This window comes from Zonotrichia albicollis, chromosome 3 (genome assembly GCF_047830755.1).
Source record: "Zonotrichia albicollis isolate bZonAlb1 chromosome 3, bZonAlb1.hap1, whole genome shotgun sequence".
Lineage (NCBI taxonomy): Eukaryota > Metazoa > Chordata > Aves > Passeriformes > Passerellidae > Zonotrichia > Zonotrichia albicollis.
The window spans coordinates 16049465-16063577 of NC_133821.1; the positions used below are offsets into that span (position 1 = coordinate 16049465).

The 14113-nt window shown below is 41.0% G+C and overlaps 1 long non-coding RNA gene across 1 annotated transcript; it reads left to right on the forward strand.

Annotated features, from left to right (window-relative positions):
* Positions 1-3321: 3321 nt before the first annotated feature.
* On the forward strand, positions 3322-13835 carry LOC141728670 (uncharacterized). The gene is made up of 4 exons (XR_012579810.1): positions 3322-3467; positions 11185-11267; positions 13010-13133; positions 13740-13835. It is a non-coding gene; the product is annotated as an uncharacterized LOC141728670 (long non-coding RNA).
* Positions 13836-14113: the final 278 nt, after the last annotated feature.

The window sequence follows — 14113 nt, forward strand, 5'->3', positions numbered from 1 at the left end:
CTTGAAAAATGCTTCAAGAACCTAAAATTACTGGCAGTACTGTTTGCTGAGGTGTGGTGGGAAGTGTTCCTTCATTTCTGGTACATGGTGCTCCAAAGCATTGTGTACCACTGTCTGTTTGCTTGCTGGTTTTGCACATTCATCATGTATTACTCCTCCTCCTAGGCTCAGCACAGGTTCTGCTTGCACAGTTCAAGGGAAGCCATTGCCATTAAACAGGAAAACGAGCTAAGCATCGCCCATTCAGTTCCCAGTGTACCAGAGGGGGCCCCCAAAATATTTTGGAAGTTAGACATGAATGGTCTGAGCATCTGATGTCTGCGTAGATCATGGCCGAGCAAGAAAATAGCCCTGTTTGTCCAAACCTGGAGAGGCACAGCCCAACTTTGCTGTGCTCTGAAGGTGCCTCCTCTCCCCTACAGGTCAGAAAAGCTCTCTTTATGAAGGGAATAATTGTGTTTTTAGCAGCACAATGGAGAGCTGGAAGCAGATCCAGCCGTGTTACATGCACTCAGCTGAGGGTGTGTTTTTAGCCAAAGTCTCCAGCATGGCTGTGCTGAAGCTCAAGCAGGACACAGAGTGGCATTGGAGGATGGTTTTGCTCAGCTGTTCAGATTTGCTAAGTACTGCTGGGTTATCCCACAGGCAAGGCCATCTCTTGGACCAGGAGACAGCAGCACCTCACCACCTGGGGGTTTGGATCTGGCTGTGTTGCATCCTAACAGGAGGGATCTGGGAGCTGTAAAGCTGCTCCAAAAGTGTTTCTTTGGCTCCACGCAGTGGCTCCAATCTGTACAGCTGCCACAGGTCAGACTTCTCTGCTTTTACAAGAGTCAGGGTTAAAGGAAACCAGAGTCAGTTCAAAGCAATGGTTTTGGTTTGTGAACTCCTCTGCTCCAGCTGTTACCCAGCAGATGCAGAAGTTTGAGCTGGGTTGAAAATTTGTTATATAATTACTTTGCTTTCCTAACTATCTTATGTGCCCCATAGCTGATCCTCACTTCCCCTTTGGAATCTGCTGGCAGCTGAGAGCCTCTGCTGGACATCAGGACCGAGTGTGTGCAGGACTCTTGAGTGGCTGCTCTGCTCAGCCAGAGCCACCAGAGCTTTCTCAGAGCCTCTGTGGTGCAGTGAGGGCTGAGACTGAGCCAAACAGAAAATCAGAGGAACAGAAGGGAACAAAGCCAGAAAGAAACTGAGCCAGCAAGGATTCAGGTACCTGGGCAGTGCAGGGAAGATGTAGATTTGCCAGCCAGGCTTGTTAGACTTGTCCCAAATGTGTAGGGACCTTGCTGTTCCATATGCTTTGGTGACAGGACAAGGATATATTGGGGTAATACAGAATTTCTCTTGTTATCTGGGAAGTTGGCTGTCCCTGCAGCCTGTGAGCAGCCCCTGCCCACAAAGCCCTCTGCAGCCAGGTGAGTCAACTGCTGCCTCTTCCAGCCCAGCAGCAGATGTGGGTGGAAGTTCACATTTGAGGGAAGGAAGTTCTTTTGAGCACTACACCAGCCAATTCCTTCATTTTCTACATACTGACACAACATGCTCAGACACACAGACACACACACACACAGACACACACACACCTTTAAAGAAAAAGGTGATTTCCATTTGACTGTGAGACCAGTGTGATGCTCTTAAGTGAAAGGAGCAGTTCCACCAATAGTTACCCACTTCTGTCTCCCTAAAACCAGGCACTTTCAGAAGGAAAAAAAAAAAATCTGATTTCTTCTCAATCTCCCTGCACATCTGCAGCTCTCCAAAGAAGTCACCAACTCACATTTCGCAAGTGAGTGCTTTCAGCTGCTGCTGCTATCATCTTCCTCCTCTTCAGGCAGCAGCAATTCCATGGCTTTTGTAAAACAACCAAGCAGGATCAGAACTCTTTTTAGATGTGTTTCCCAACAGGGAAACTGCCAGGCTGCAGCTTGTATCAACCCTTCCCTCCCCAAACACTCAGATGAAATATTGCAACCACTAAAACTGTAATCTTAGAGACAAACATTGAGGAACTTTTATAGCTCCCAATGGTCTTACCATTGATAGTCACTCCATTTTCACAGTAACAGGGTGGGTAGGAACCCACACATCTAGAATATGGGAAGAAAAGCTTTCAGGATGAGACTGATCTGTTTTCATGCTGCAGGGTCTACAGTACAGGGGAGCAGATTTAATCCTCATCAGCCAAGTGATGCAGCACAGGAGAGTCTTCTCACTTCTCTGTGATTCAGTATATCAGAAATGTATCTGAAATTGCTGGGTAATTGGCAGTTATCTTCTTCTAAAGATTTCCCCATATACAGAGCAGTCCTGACTGTAGGGAATTTTCAGTCTCTTCTTTGAAATTCAGATGAAGCATTTTTCTGGTTTAATTGGTTCCTCTTTATTTCCCCTCACCCTCTTGCTATCATCAAGAAATTGGGTGAGGAAAAGAAAAGCAAGAAGAGCCAGGCAAAAACATGCAAATCCCAGAGGCAACAAAAGTCAGAATAATTGTTATAACTATTAACCCTAGGGGTTAAGGCCACTTCAGCAGCAGTATTTGAGTCATGGGGAACTTTAAAATTTTTCCTCCTATAATACAGCAGTCAGCTGTTGCTGTAGTCAACTACAGCCATCCCCATCTCCTTTATATCCTCTAGATGGTGCTTGTGTATCACATTCTACACAAAACAAATCATGCTGCTGCTAATCAAGCTTGGAAAATGGATTTGAAGTGCTGTGACAAATCACTAGAATCAAATAGTTGTGGTGGGCACCCTGGGTGGCCACCTGGTCCAAGCCTCCCCCAGAGGAAAGGGTTGTCCTCAGCCTCTTTCCAAACATGAAAACTGAAATTCATCATTAAAATCTCATTGAATTATAGAATTATAGAATGGTTTGTGTTGGAAGGGGCCCTAAATATCATCTTGTTCCAACCCCCCTACCATGGGCAGGGGCACCTTTCACTAGAGCGGGGTGCCCAAAGGCTCATCCAACCCAGCCTTGAACACTTCAGGGATGAGACACCCACCTGGTATGGCCCAAAAAAACCTACACAGAAAATAAATATAGAAGTGATTTTCAGATAAAATAATTGCATGAATTATACTTTCCTCATGCAAGGAAAAAAAAAAAGATTTTCTGTTAAAGTCTGATGTTGTAGGAGCACTAATCCACTCATTCATTCTGGCAGGGCCCTTCACAAAGGTCTGTCTGCAGGGTGAATACAGATTGTTACATTGCTAAAAGAGCCTCCATGCCTTGTTGCCAGGAAACAACAATGAAAGTGTAGGGATGCCAGTTTGATGACAGGGACACAGGGCAGTGGCATTAATCCCATGCTTTGCAGACATGAGATCTCTATCATTTGCAAACATGAATGTTGGACAGCCTGCCATTTTTTCCTGAGTGTTGTTTGGCTAATGGATTTACAGAAATGTAGAATACTAGAAGAGCTCAAGCCAACCACAGCATCATCTCAGGTCTCTGAAAGCCCTCCTCTACCCTGTAGAATGTGGCTTTGTTGTCTATTGTGCTCATGCATAAAATATTTGTGCTCTTTGTTTTCTAACAGCTAAGGTGACTTGCATCTGCAAGGATCAGGGTCCATCAAGTGTTATCATTCATTATTAAGTCAAGAGATGCTCATATTTTCTCTGCAAGAGGCAAAAAAATTAAGATGAGGCTTTTGTAGATAATCTTGCCTGGGAGCAGAATTAAGACATGCCTTTGATAAGTTCCAAGGGGGGGGATGCAGTGGTCAGGATTTTATGTGAATTTGAGGGCTTTTATTTTTTTTTTTATTCTTGTGTGCAGAATCTTCTAGTGTTTGCTCAGGGGCAAAGACTTAAGTTTGATTATGCATTCATAAAATAATAGAATTTTTAATGGTTTGTTCCATACAGGGTACTTTATGCTGTCCTGCTGACTTTCAAGGGATTAATCTCTAGTAAGGGTAATGGAACCTTGAAAAGTCTTATGATTCTGCTTCCTTGATTTTTAGCACTCCTTCAGAATAATTTGTTCAAATGTGTATATTAGGAATGCAGTGAATTATAGCAAAGACCTCAGGGAAATCAAAGGGTTTTTTTTGTTGTTTGTTTTTTTTTTTTTTTTAAAGCAACAGGTAATTTTCACTTTGACTTATCAGTTGTAATTTGGCTGAAATTTCCAAGGCATAGAAAAGCCCCATGAAACATCTCATTACACTGGAGTTCTGCTGGACTCTTACACAGGAGACTTCTTGCAAGTCAGGGGGCTGAGTATCCTGTAAATACAGACCTGCTTTTACCCCTTCTGTTCCTTAATCTTCAAGACAAAACAATCTTTGTGTATACTTGGTTGTTCTAGAATGACCCAATATGCAATTTTTAAATGCTTAGTGGGAAGTGCAGCTCAGCTGAAACAGCAGTGGGGATAAGAACATGTACACTGACATCTGCATGTCTCCTTGCCATTGCCAGCTCCTGTCACCCTGGAAAAGGCTCTGTTTTTCTGATATTTGGGCTGTCATTTATGTGTCTTTAATTGCAATCCTCCTCCTGAAAGCAGCAAACATGTATCTTGTTCTTAGTTATTCAAACAGCACTTCTTGGGAAATATTTAAATTTGTAATAATGTGCATGACAGAAAGTGCTGCAGAACTCCTGAGCACTGCTCTGGGTTTGCATGCACAAGAGGCTGTTTTGGAAATTAGATAGCGTGAGATGGCATTTCCTTTTAGCAATCTTGAGGAGCTCTTCTGGTGCTGATAGCAATCATCTCCAAAGGGAAAAACGTGCTCTAACTTCTGGTAAATGTCTTTTGAGAGAAACAAAATCAATCTTGTGGGAGGAATTACCCAAGTTCTGAAGGAAGAGCCCTGGTAAATGTGCTGCTTGCTTGACCTTCTGCAGCAGGTTGACCCTGGCTGGGTGCCATGTGCCTACGCAGCTGCTCTATTGTGGCATTCACATTCTCTGGAAAAATCCCTTCACCCAGGATTTTGCTCCTGGGAAGCTGAGAAGCCTCAGAGAAAAGGAAAATATTTCTTATTTCATTTGCTTGTCCTGTGTTTTGCTGCTTTGGAATGTGTTTGGAGATTGTTTGCCCACAGGTGATTGTTGCATTGGTTTTATGTTAATTATTTTGGCTCATTGACTGACTGGGGCCAAGCTGTGTCGGACTCTGGAGAGGGTCAGGAGTTTTCATTATCTTCTTAGCCTTCTGTAAATATCCTTTCTGTATTTTTTAGCATACTTTAGTATAGTATTCTTTAATATAATATAGTATCATAAAATAATAAATTAGCCTTCTGTGAACATGGAGTCAGATGCATCATTCCTGCCTTTTTCAGGACGTTCCCAGCAAATACAATACTGTATCTCTTTCCCACTGGGACATAGAATAAGATGAGAACAAGCAGCAGGGTGAGATAAGGCAGCTTTATTTCAATAAAAGAAAGAGATAAGCAGAGATCTGTGTGTGCATGGGCTAAAGAGAAAAAATAGTCAGTCTCTACATCCCATCAGCAGGGATGTTTGGACACTGCCTGGGAAGCAGGGCTTCAGCACACATAATATTCCTCTGGAAGGCAAACACTGAAAATTCAGAAATGCCCCCCTTCTGCCTCCCTCCCTTAGCTTTTATGTCTGTGCTGACATCATACAGTATGGAATATCCCTTTGGCTAATTTGGGCCAGCTGGCCTGGTGGTGTCCCCACCCAGGATCTTGCCCACTCCCATCCCCTTTGGTGGGGGAAGGAATGCCAGAGGGATGGCGCTGCTCAGCAGCAGCCAAAACTCTGCTCTGTTATCAATGCCCTGGCAGCTACCAGGGCAAGGCACAGCACTGTGAGTACAGTGGATATTTTTGCTCATGATGAGGGGTACAGAATAATGCATCTGACTCCATCTTATCAGAAGGTTGATTAATTACTTTATTATTATATCATTATTATTATATATTATATTAATATTATATATTAATTAGTAGTAATTAATAGTAATAGTAAGTAATATATAATATTAATTATAGTAATTAATATTATCTATTAATTACTACATTATTTTATACTATATTACATCACATTTAAATTCAATTTGTTAAGTACTTATCTTTGCACACAACTGCACAGAATTTTGTGACTGTCAGCTGGCAGTCCTGATACACACACATGCTTGGCCCTGTCAGGCCAAGGAAACAAAACACCATCACTTTGGGTAAACAATTTTTATATTGTATTTTACTTTGGCACAAACACAGGCACAGCAAATGAGATGAGAATAGTTTTTCCTTTCTCTTGAGGTTCAGAGAATGTGAAACCCAGAAATATTCCTGGGAAGAATCGTGCCTTGATTTTCTCTGTGAAGAGAAATGTGGCTACATGTGAGGGCTGTGAACTTCCCCTTGGTCAGAGCCAATACACCTTTCCAGCTGATGGGACATGAAAATGGGGAGATTAAAAAGGTAGAGCTCATTCCTTGGAGGAGCTCTTCTGCAAGAGGACAAAGCAGAACGACAAAAAGAGAGATGTCATGGATTTCTGCTTCTCTCCAGAGCAAGTGCCACCTGCACTGAAGGTGCAAGATGCCTTTCCCTGGTGGATGAATGCTGACTTTATGGAGGCTTGGTGGTGGGTGGGCACCTGGAAGATGTCTGTGATGGAATTACTAAGCAAATTACCCTCAGAGGAATGTCTTTTGGGACTCTGTTGGTTGACAGGAGGCTTAGGGATAAATTCTAAACATACTGGCTGAAAACTGTGATCTGTGTTCAGCCTGCAAGACATTCTCTGCCGCTTCTTTGTTTTCAGCATGTAGAAACCGATTAATGCTGCTTTTCCATGTGGGATTAGCAACCTGTCTTCTGACTAAACACTATTATGAGGTGTTTCATTTCAGCCTTTGCATGGGAAATGTACCTTAAAATTGCACCTACTTAAATTTCAGGGCATCATTGATTTACTAGACTGGATTTCATACATGAGCAGGTTGGGTTTTGTTTGGAGTCAGAGCTTCTTTCTCTGTGACATGACATGTCAGGAGATAAAATGCAAGCAGAACATTCCATTGTTGGCTTTTTGCTTCTTTTGAAGCAGCAGAAGGATTAAGTGAGGGATGCTGGGAGCTGTTCTCTGGTTTTCCAAAACAACAGACACTGAGTTCTGGCTGTGCTCTTTCCCTGAAGTCTGTGTGATCCAGGTGTTGGGCTGTAAGCTCATGGTTCATAAAACCTCTGTTCCCACTGACTTCTTGTGTGACTCTGTGCATCTCCTTCCCCTTCTTTCCTCCTGTGTTCTGTTGCCTATCTTCTTTATTCAGGCTGTAGACTTTCAGCACAGAAAGAGCTGCGGAGTATCTGCCACCATGGGTTTTCTGGCTTGACTGAGTGTCACTGTGATATTTTCTGAAAAATCCCTTTGCCAGGGTTTCTTCTCCTGGGAAGCTGAGAAGCCTCAGAGAAAAATGTAAATAATAATTATCTGATTCACTTCTCCTGTTGCTTTATCCAACAGATGCATGTTTGATTGTTTCTTGTGAATTGTTTTTACTTAATGGCCAATCACAGTCCAACTGTGTCAGGACTCTGGAAGCAGTCATGAGTTTTTATCATCATTCTTTGTAACCTTCTGTCTGTAACCTTTCTCTTTCTTTAGTATAGTTTTAGTATAGCATTCTTTAATATAATATATTAAATAATAAATCAGCCTTCTGAGAAAATGGAGTCAGATTCCTCATCTTTCACCTCATCCTGGGGACCTCACAAACACCACAACTGAGTGGATACTCCAGATATTTTATTAGCAATATTAATTGTTATTGCCAACAATAATATTACTATTCTTATTCCATGGCAAGGAGGGGAAACAGTTTCTCTCTGGTGATACTCATCATCTTAAAGTATGTATACAACAATATCCCATGTAAATTTTGTGAATATGCCATTATTGTTATAGCAGCAATGATGCTTCTCACAGCCCACATAAATGCTATTGGGTTTTTTATGCAGTCAGCTATCAGTACAGCACTGTGTTAGTGTTTATGTGTTTATACACACAACTTTTGCCAATAAGAAAGTGACATTGAAATAACTGTCATAGTTGTTACACTTAATAGCAAATATAGGAAACTATATCAATTGAAATATTGAGCAAAACCACATTTGTGCCCTTAGAATATTTTGAACTCTAGTGAAGAGTAGCGACTTTTTAATGTAATCCTCACACAGCAGGTGTGATTTTGTAATTTTAAAACTTTTTTTTATTTCTGGATTAGTAATTCAGCAGCTGAAAGGCAACTGGTACCTCTCCAACAGAATTATTTCATCTCTGGTTTGAAACCAGCTGATTCTCCCTCTTCCTTCAGGCAGGAGGATGTGCAGGGCTGCACTGTGCTGCCTCTGACCAGCAGTGTTTGATCTGTCAGTGAAACATCACTAAGCAGGAAAGTGGACAATTGAAATTAAAAGCTGCTTCAGGTCTTCTTCACTCTTCTTTCTTTTCCAGTGGGTTATGATTTAATCTCCATGCCATGATTTTATTTTTAAGGAGGAGCACTAAAATAATACTATGTGCATTAGTTTGGGAACATGCATTCCTTTTAGTCATGTTAAATACTTCCTCTCTATGAAGTTACTGACATATAAAACATGTTTTTCTTTTTCTGGTTTGTGTGATCCTAATCTAATTTTATGTCATTGAGGAAATGCAATGAGGTGAGATTGACAAGATGTAGTTTTATTAAAATGCTTCACTTGGCTTGGTTTGAATGTAAATTTGAGGGACCATTGTCTAATGCCTTTTGCAGTTGTTATTAAAAAAGAAATCAAAGATTCATTAAATAGTTTAGGTTGGAGAAGCCCTTTAGGATCGAGTCCAACTGTTAACCCAGCACTTCCAAGTCTACTACTAAACCTAGTCAATTGTTGCAGATTTAAAGATTGCTAAGTAATAAGTGAATATTGTCTTATTAGTGAGGTGTTGTGGTGTTGTGAGGGTCTCCAGAACGAGGTGAGAGATGAAAATTTGACTTTAAGTTCTCAGAAGGTTGACTTATTATTTTATGATATTATATTAAAAGAAAATGATATATTAAAACTACACTAAAGAAAGAGAGAAAAGACATCAGAAGGGCAGACAAGAATGAATAATAAAAACTCGTGGCAGACTCACTTTGACACAGCTGGCTGTGATTGGCCATTAACTAAAAACAATTCACATGTTTAGATAAACAATCTGCAAACTATATCCCAGAGGAGCAGAACATGGAACAGCTGAGGCTTTTCATCTTCTCAGGAGAAGAAATCCTGGCAAAAGGATTTTTCCTAAAGTATTACAGTGACAGTGAGGGTTACTTCTGAAAGGAGCCAGGATTAGGTAACACTGGTAAACTTGAAAGAAAAAAATCTTTCTGATGTTGTTTAGTTTCTTGCTAAACTTCCCCCCAAAGCCTATGTAAAATATACATCAGTCCCCAAATCTGGGGGGTTTTTTGGGGTGGGCTCTTCAATGGTTTTGCCTAAACATCCCTTTCCAGCTCATGAACAGTATGTTTTGCGTCACTGAATGAAGACTCATCTGTGACCTAAACCCAGTTTCCAAGGGCCAGGTATGGGAATGGGTTTCATTGCCTTGGTACCTGTAGAAAAGGAGCTGAACCAAGCTGATAGCAATTTTGGAGAGCACACAAACTCTACCCACTCAGCTGCTTTTCAAAGGAGGGAAAATCCTGAGACTCCTTATTTAGGCAAAGCTGGCCTTTAAAGCCGATGTTGAAGCTTATTTTATCTTTTGGACAACAAAAGTGGAGTCAGTTCAATAGAGCTCCAGGGAACAGGTAGGAACAGCAAGGATGGTTATAAGCAGTGAGGTTTTGATGATGTTCCCTCATAAAAACATGAATCTTCCCTTGCCCACCCCATGCAGGAACAGAGCCTGTGTCCATCAGTCAGTCATTCTCTTTCATCCCATGCTTCCCATGGCTTCTCTCTCCATCAGGAGCCCCCCTGCCCTCCCCATCCCCAGCAGCAATCTCTTACCTCACCCTCTGCTGTCTCTTACTTCAAAGTGTCTTTTGCCCTCTGAAATTCCCAGCTCCTGGGAATGCCTGGCATGCTGGGTGCTAGGCTTGGCTTACCTGCCTGAATAGAAACATAGTTATGCTCATTTTCAGTGTCAGGAAAATGGCTTTCCAGACTGCCTAAATCTCCCATTTCAGCCAAGAGGAATCTGTAGATTTCTTGAAGATGTGTGGACTGCCTTTCAAGTACCTCCCCAAATAGTTTTCTTATGGCTATTACCATATTGAGCAGCTCAGTCTTCCACCATCCTTCTTCCTAGGGATTACAGATAAAGCCTTATCTCATCAAGGCAGCTGACCCATACTCCACTCTGTTTTTCTGCTGAATCTAATGTTAGCATTAAATACAAGATTTCATATAGTAGTGTATTAGGACATAAATGTGCTCTATACTGACTCAGAAAAACCTTTTTGTTTCTCTCCAAATTTGCTTTATCCAGGGAACTTTATTCTAAGAATGTTATTTGTCTGTTTTTCCCTGTGGATATTCATCAAATTGCACTGAAGTCAGTACAATATTTCTCAGTGCTTTTCAGTGTTTCACCTTCAGCTTTGCATGAATTTGTATTTTCCCAAGTTTCTTCTTATTTTATTCTAAGCTTGCCTATGTCACTTGCTTTCATTTCCATTGGAAAAAAAGGAATAAAAAATGAAAAGGGGGAAAAAATACCATGGAACAAATTGGGTGTAAAATACATGCAGAGATAATTTTGTGCCCATGAACTTCCAGTGTCCAGCCTCAAACAGTCATTATTGGGTCCACTAAACCCACAGTGACTATAACTCACAAATTCCTACCCTCAACCTCTCTGGCAAAGGAAAAAGAAATTTCTGCCATGAGAAGGAAAAGACATAGCATTGGAAATATAGAAGAAAGGTTAATTATTATTATTATTATTTTCTCATGTGCCATTAACCAAACCTTCTTTGGCCTCCAGGAAAGCTTCTGTTCATGCCACTCATGCAGCCTGATGTTTTCAAAGATCCATGAAGACTGAAGAACATTTCCCTACCTGAAATCTAGATACCCTGACAGCAAACAGCTGAGTTCCTGGTTTACCATGCCTGACAGGTGCCCTTCACAGCCTTTATCTCTTCCTGGGGATGTCACCATGAGCATTATCTGCTTTGCTTTTCCAGATGGAGAATGAAGAAATGGCTCTCAGTGCTGAATTCTCTGGTCCTCCAGCACTGTGACGTGTTGGGGCACACAAGATGGCAATGTAGGTACTCAGTCTCATGTCTGTCTGGAAAATCTGTGAGAGATTTCTCTGGAAGAGACTTTGCAGCCTCCAACTTCCTCTGTCTCTAACACCAATAAAAGTGATACAAAGGGTGCTTGAGTGAGGAGTAATGGGGAATGCATTGCCTGTGTTTTAAAAAGCCAGGAGTAAATGGCAGTGCTGTTTGTATACAAGGCATTTATTTCCTTGGCCTCATGGATAAAACTGCACTGGCAAATCCAAGAGCTTGTCCCTGACACAGCTTCAAAAAATACAGCTGCTCTTGATCCCTGGTAGTGACATGTTAATGTGTTGTGTAAATCCCAGGGTGCTGCCAGGGGAACATCTCTGAACATGGCACTGCAGTAATTCATTAAACATTATTAGATCTTTCTGCAGCTTGCTTATCAGGCCTTGTCATGTTTTCTTTTGGGCACAACAGATTGCCTTGGTGTTAATTGAATGATGCACCAGAAAAGAGCAAAAGAGAGAGCTCAGAGACTGACACTGTCCATGAATTGTAAATAATAGAACTTGATAAGAAAAAAATTATCAGAACATCTCCCTATTATATTTGATAATGAAACAACATACTGCTGTGTTCTTGGGTGATTGGATGTTCTTGGATGGGAAAATTAATGAGTTGAACAATAGACAATCCCATTTCTCTTTCCAACTGTGCAGAAATTAAATCTCAAATACAGCCACTTATTCTTCATTTCCACTTCTCTGTAGCATGCTTTCCCTTATCAGGCTTCTTAAGTGAAAGTGAAGCAGGAGAGGGGACAAAAAACAACCTCACTTCTAAGAAGCCAGAAACACATTTAAAATGTTATAATGTATTTTGTGAAGCTCAAAGAGTGCTCTTTGTAATGAGAAAAGTTTCTGTGTAGGGCAAACTTCTGTTGTGCAAGGCCATCTCCCATGAATATTTTGAAATGAAAATGTAGTGGCTGTGTTTTCCCAGCTGGAGTTCAAGGTGACAGTTGTGTGTCAGAGGAGTAAGTTGTCTCCTCCAGAATATACATCTAAATGTGATCAGTACATTTCCTTCCCTGTTATATACTTTATTTGCTTATTTCCACATGAAGTATGTTTAAAATGCTTTGAAACTGAACGGAAGAGGAAAGCACAGCAGAAGAAAAATTAGTTTGTAGAAGAGTGAACAAAGCAATTATCAGGAGATCAAAGCAGCTGGTGACTTTGCAGTTCAGTTCTAACTAAGCTTTGGCTGAAGCTGTTCTGGTTCAGTTCTGGATCAAGCCTAACACAGCTTAGAAACGATGATTGTACACTCAGTGACTTGAGTCTTTGCTGGGTTGATTCCCCTGATCCAACTCAATGATATATAATATCATAACTCATTTGAGTTATTATATACTCCCAAGGATGGTGCTGGCAGTGCCAGCTCCAAGTGACACTCCTGGGCTGCCCCAAAGCCCTCACTCCTACCCACGTCCTCTGGCATCACCCTGGCAGGTGGATTGGCATGATATCCATGGCATTTCATTAAAAAGGAAAAGACAAGGGCAGGAAACATCAAAGTGGGAAATACCAAATCCCAGCGCTAGTGGCAGCTCATTAAAAATATGCAGCTACCAATGAGAATGTCGAGCTTATTTACTTGAAATTGCATGCTGAGAGCTGCTGGAAATGAGATATTTCTACTTGTTTAATGTGAATTTGCATAGTAGTTCGTTAAATTTGTAATACCAGGATATCCTTTATTTTTCATCCATCAGATGGCTCCATTTGGGCCTTCAATTGGGAAGCTGTAGTGAAGCCCTGCCCTCACTAGGACTGGCAGAGGGCCACTCATCCCCTTGAGAAGTTATCTGTGGCAAGCTCCTCTACTGGAATACAAGTGTGAGTTCAAAATGTACAAAAGGGATTTGTGCAAAGTGGGTAGGAATACAGGCTGAAATGTGGCTTGAGAATGAACTCAGGAAAGCAGACTGTGTGCATGGACTAGAAGGACTGTGTATGTCTGCTGCTGGAAAACAGCAATACTGTTTGTTCCTCATACTTTTGACAGATTGGAAAATCAGAACAGTCCAAGAATGCCACCATGACATTTTCTGAAAAATCCTTTTTGCCCAGGATTTTCTCCTGGAAAGCTGAGAAGCCTCAGAGAGGAGTGAAAACAATAATTATCTGATTGCTGCTCCTGTCTTTGCTGCTTTGGAATTGGTCATTGTTTACCAACAGGGGAATGTTTGACTGGTTCCATGTGAATTGTTTTTAATGAATGACCAATCACTGTCAGGCTGTGTCGGGCTTGCTGAGTCAGTCACAGGTTTTTATTATTTATTCTTGTCAAGCCTTCTGATGTATTCTTTCTCTATAGTTTAATAATATAATATAATATAATATAATATAATATAATATAATATAATATAATATAATATAATATAATATAATTATATGATATTATATTATTCAGTTATAATTATATTATTCAATTATATTCAGCTTTCTGAGAACATGGAGTCAAATTCTCATCTCTCACCTTGTCCTGGGGACCTCACAAACACCACACAAGAAGAAGGAGGATTCTTCTGGCTGAGGTAAAAGAGTTTACAAACTGTTTCAGCAGAGACAGCAGAAATGACACCTGAGTCTTCATAGCACCTCAGGTGTAAAAAGCTCTGCAGCAGCAGGGTTGGAGGATGATGCTGAGCAAGTGTTTTCTCCAAAGGACTCCCAGGACTGGAGAGATGAATAACTTTCCTGATGAACTGATCCATGACAAGGTAATACCTTCCATGGAGGACTCTCTTAATCATTCTAGCAGTGAGCATTGACCTTTCTGCATCAAATTACCAAATGCTAATTTGTTTTTCTAC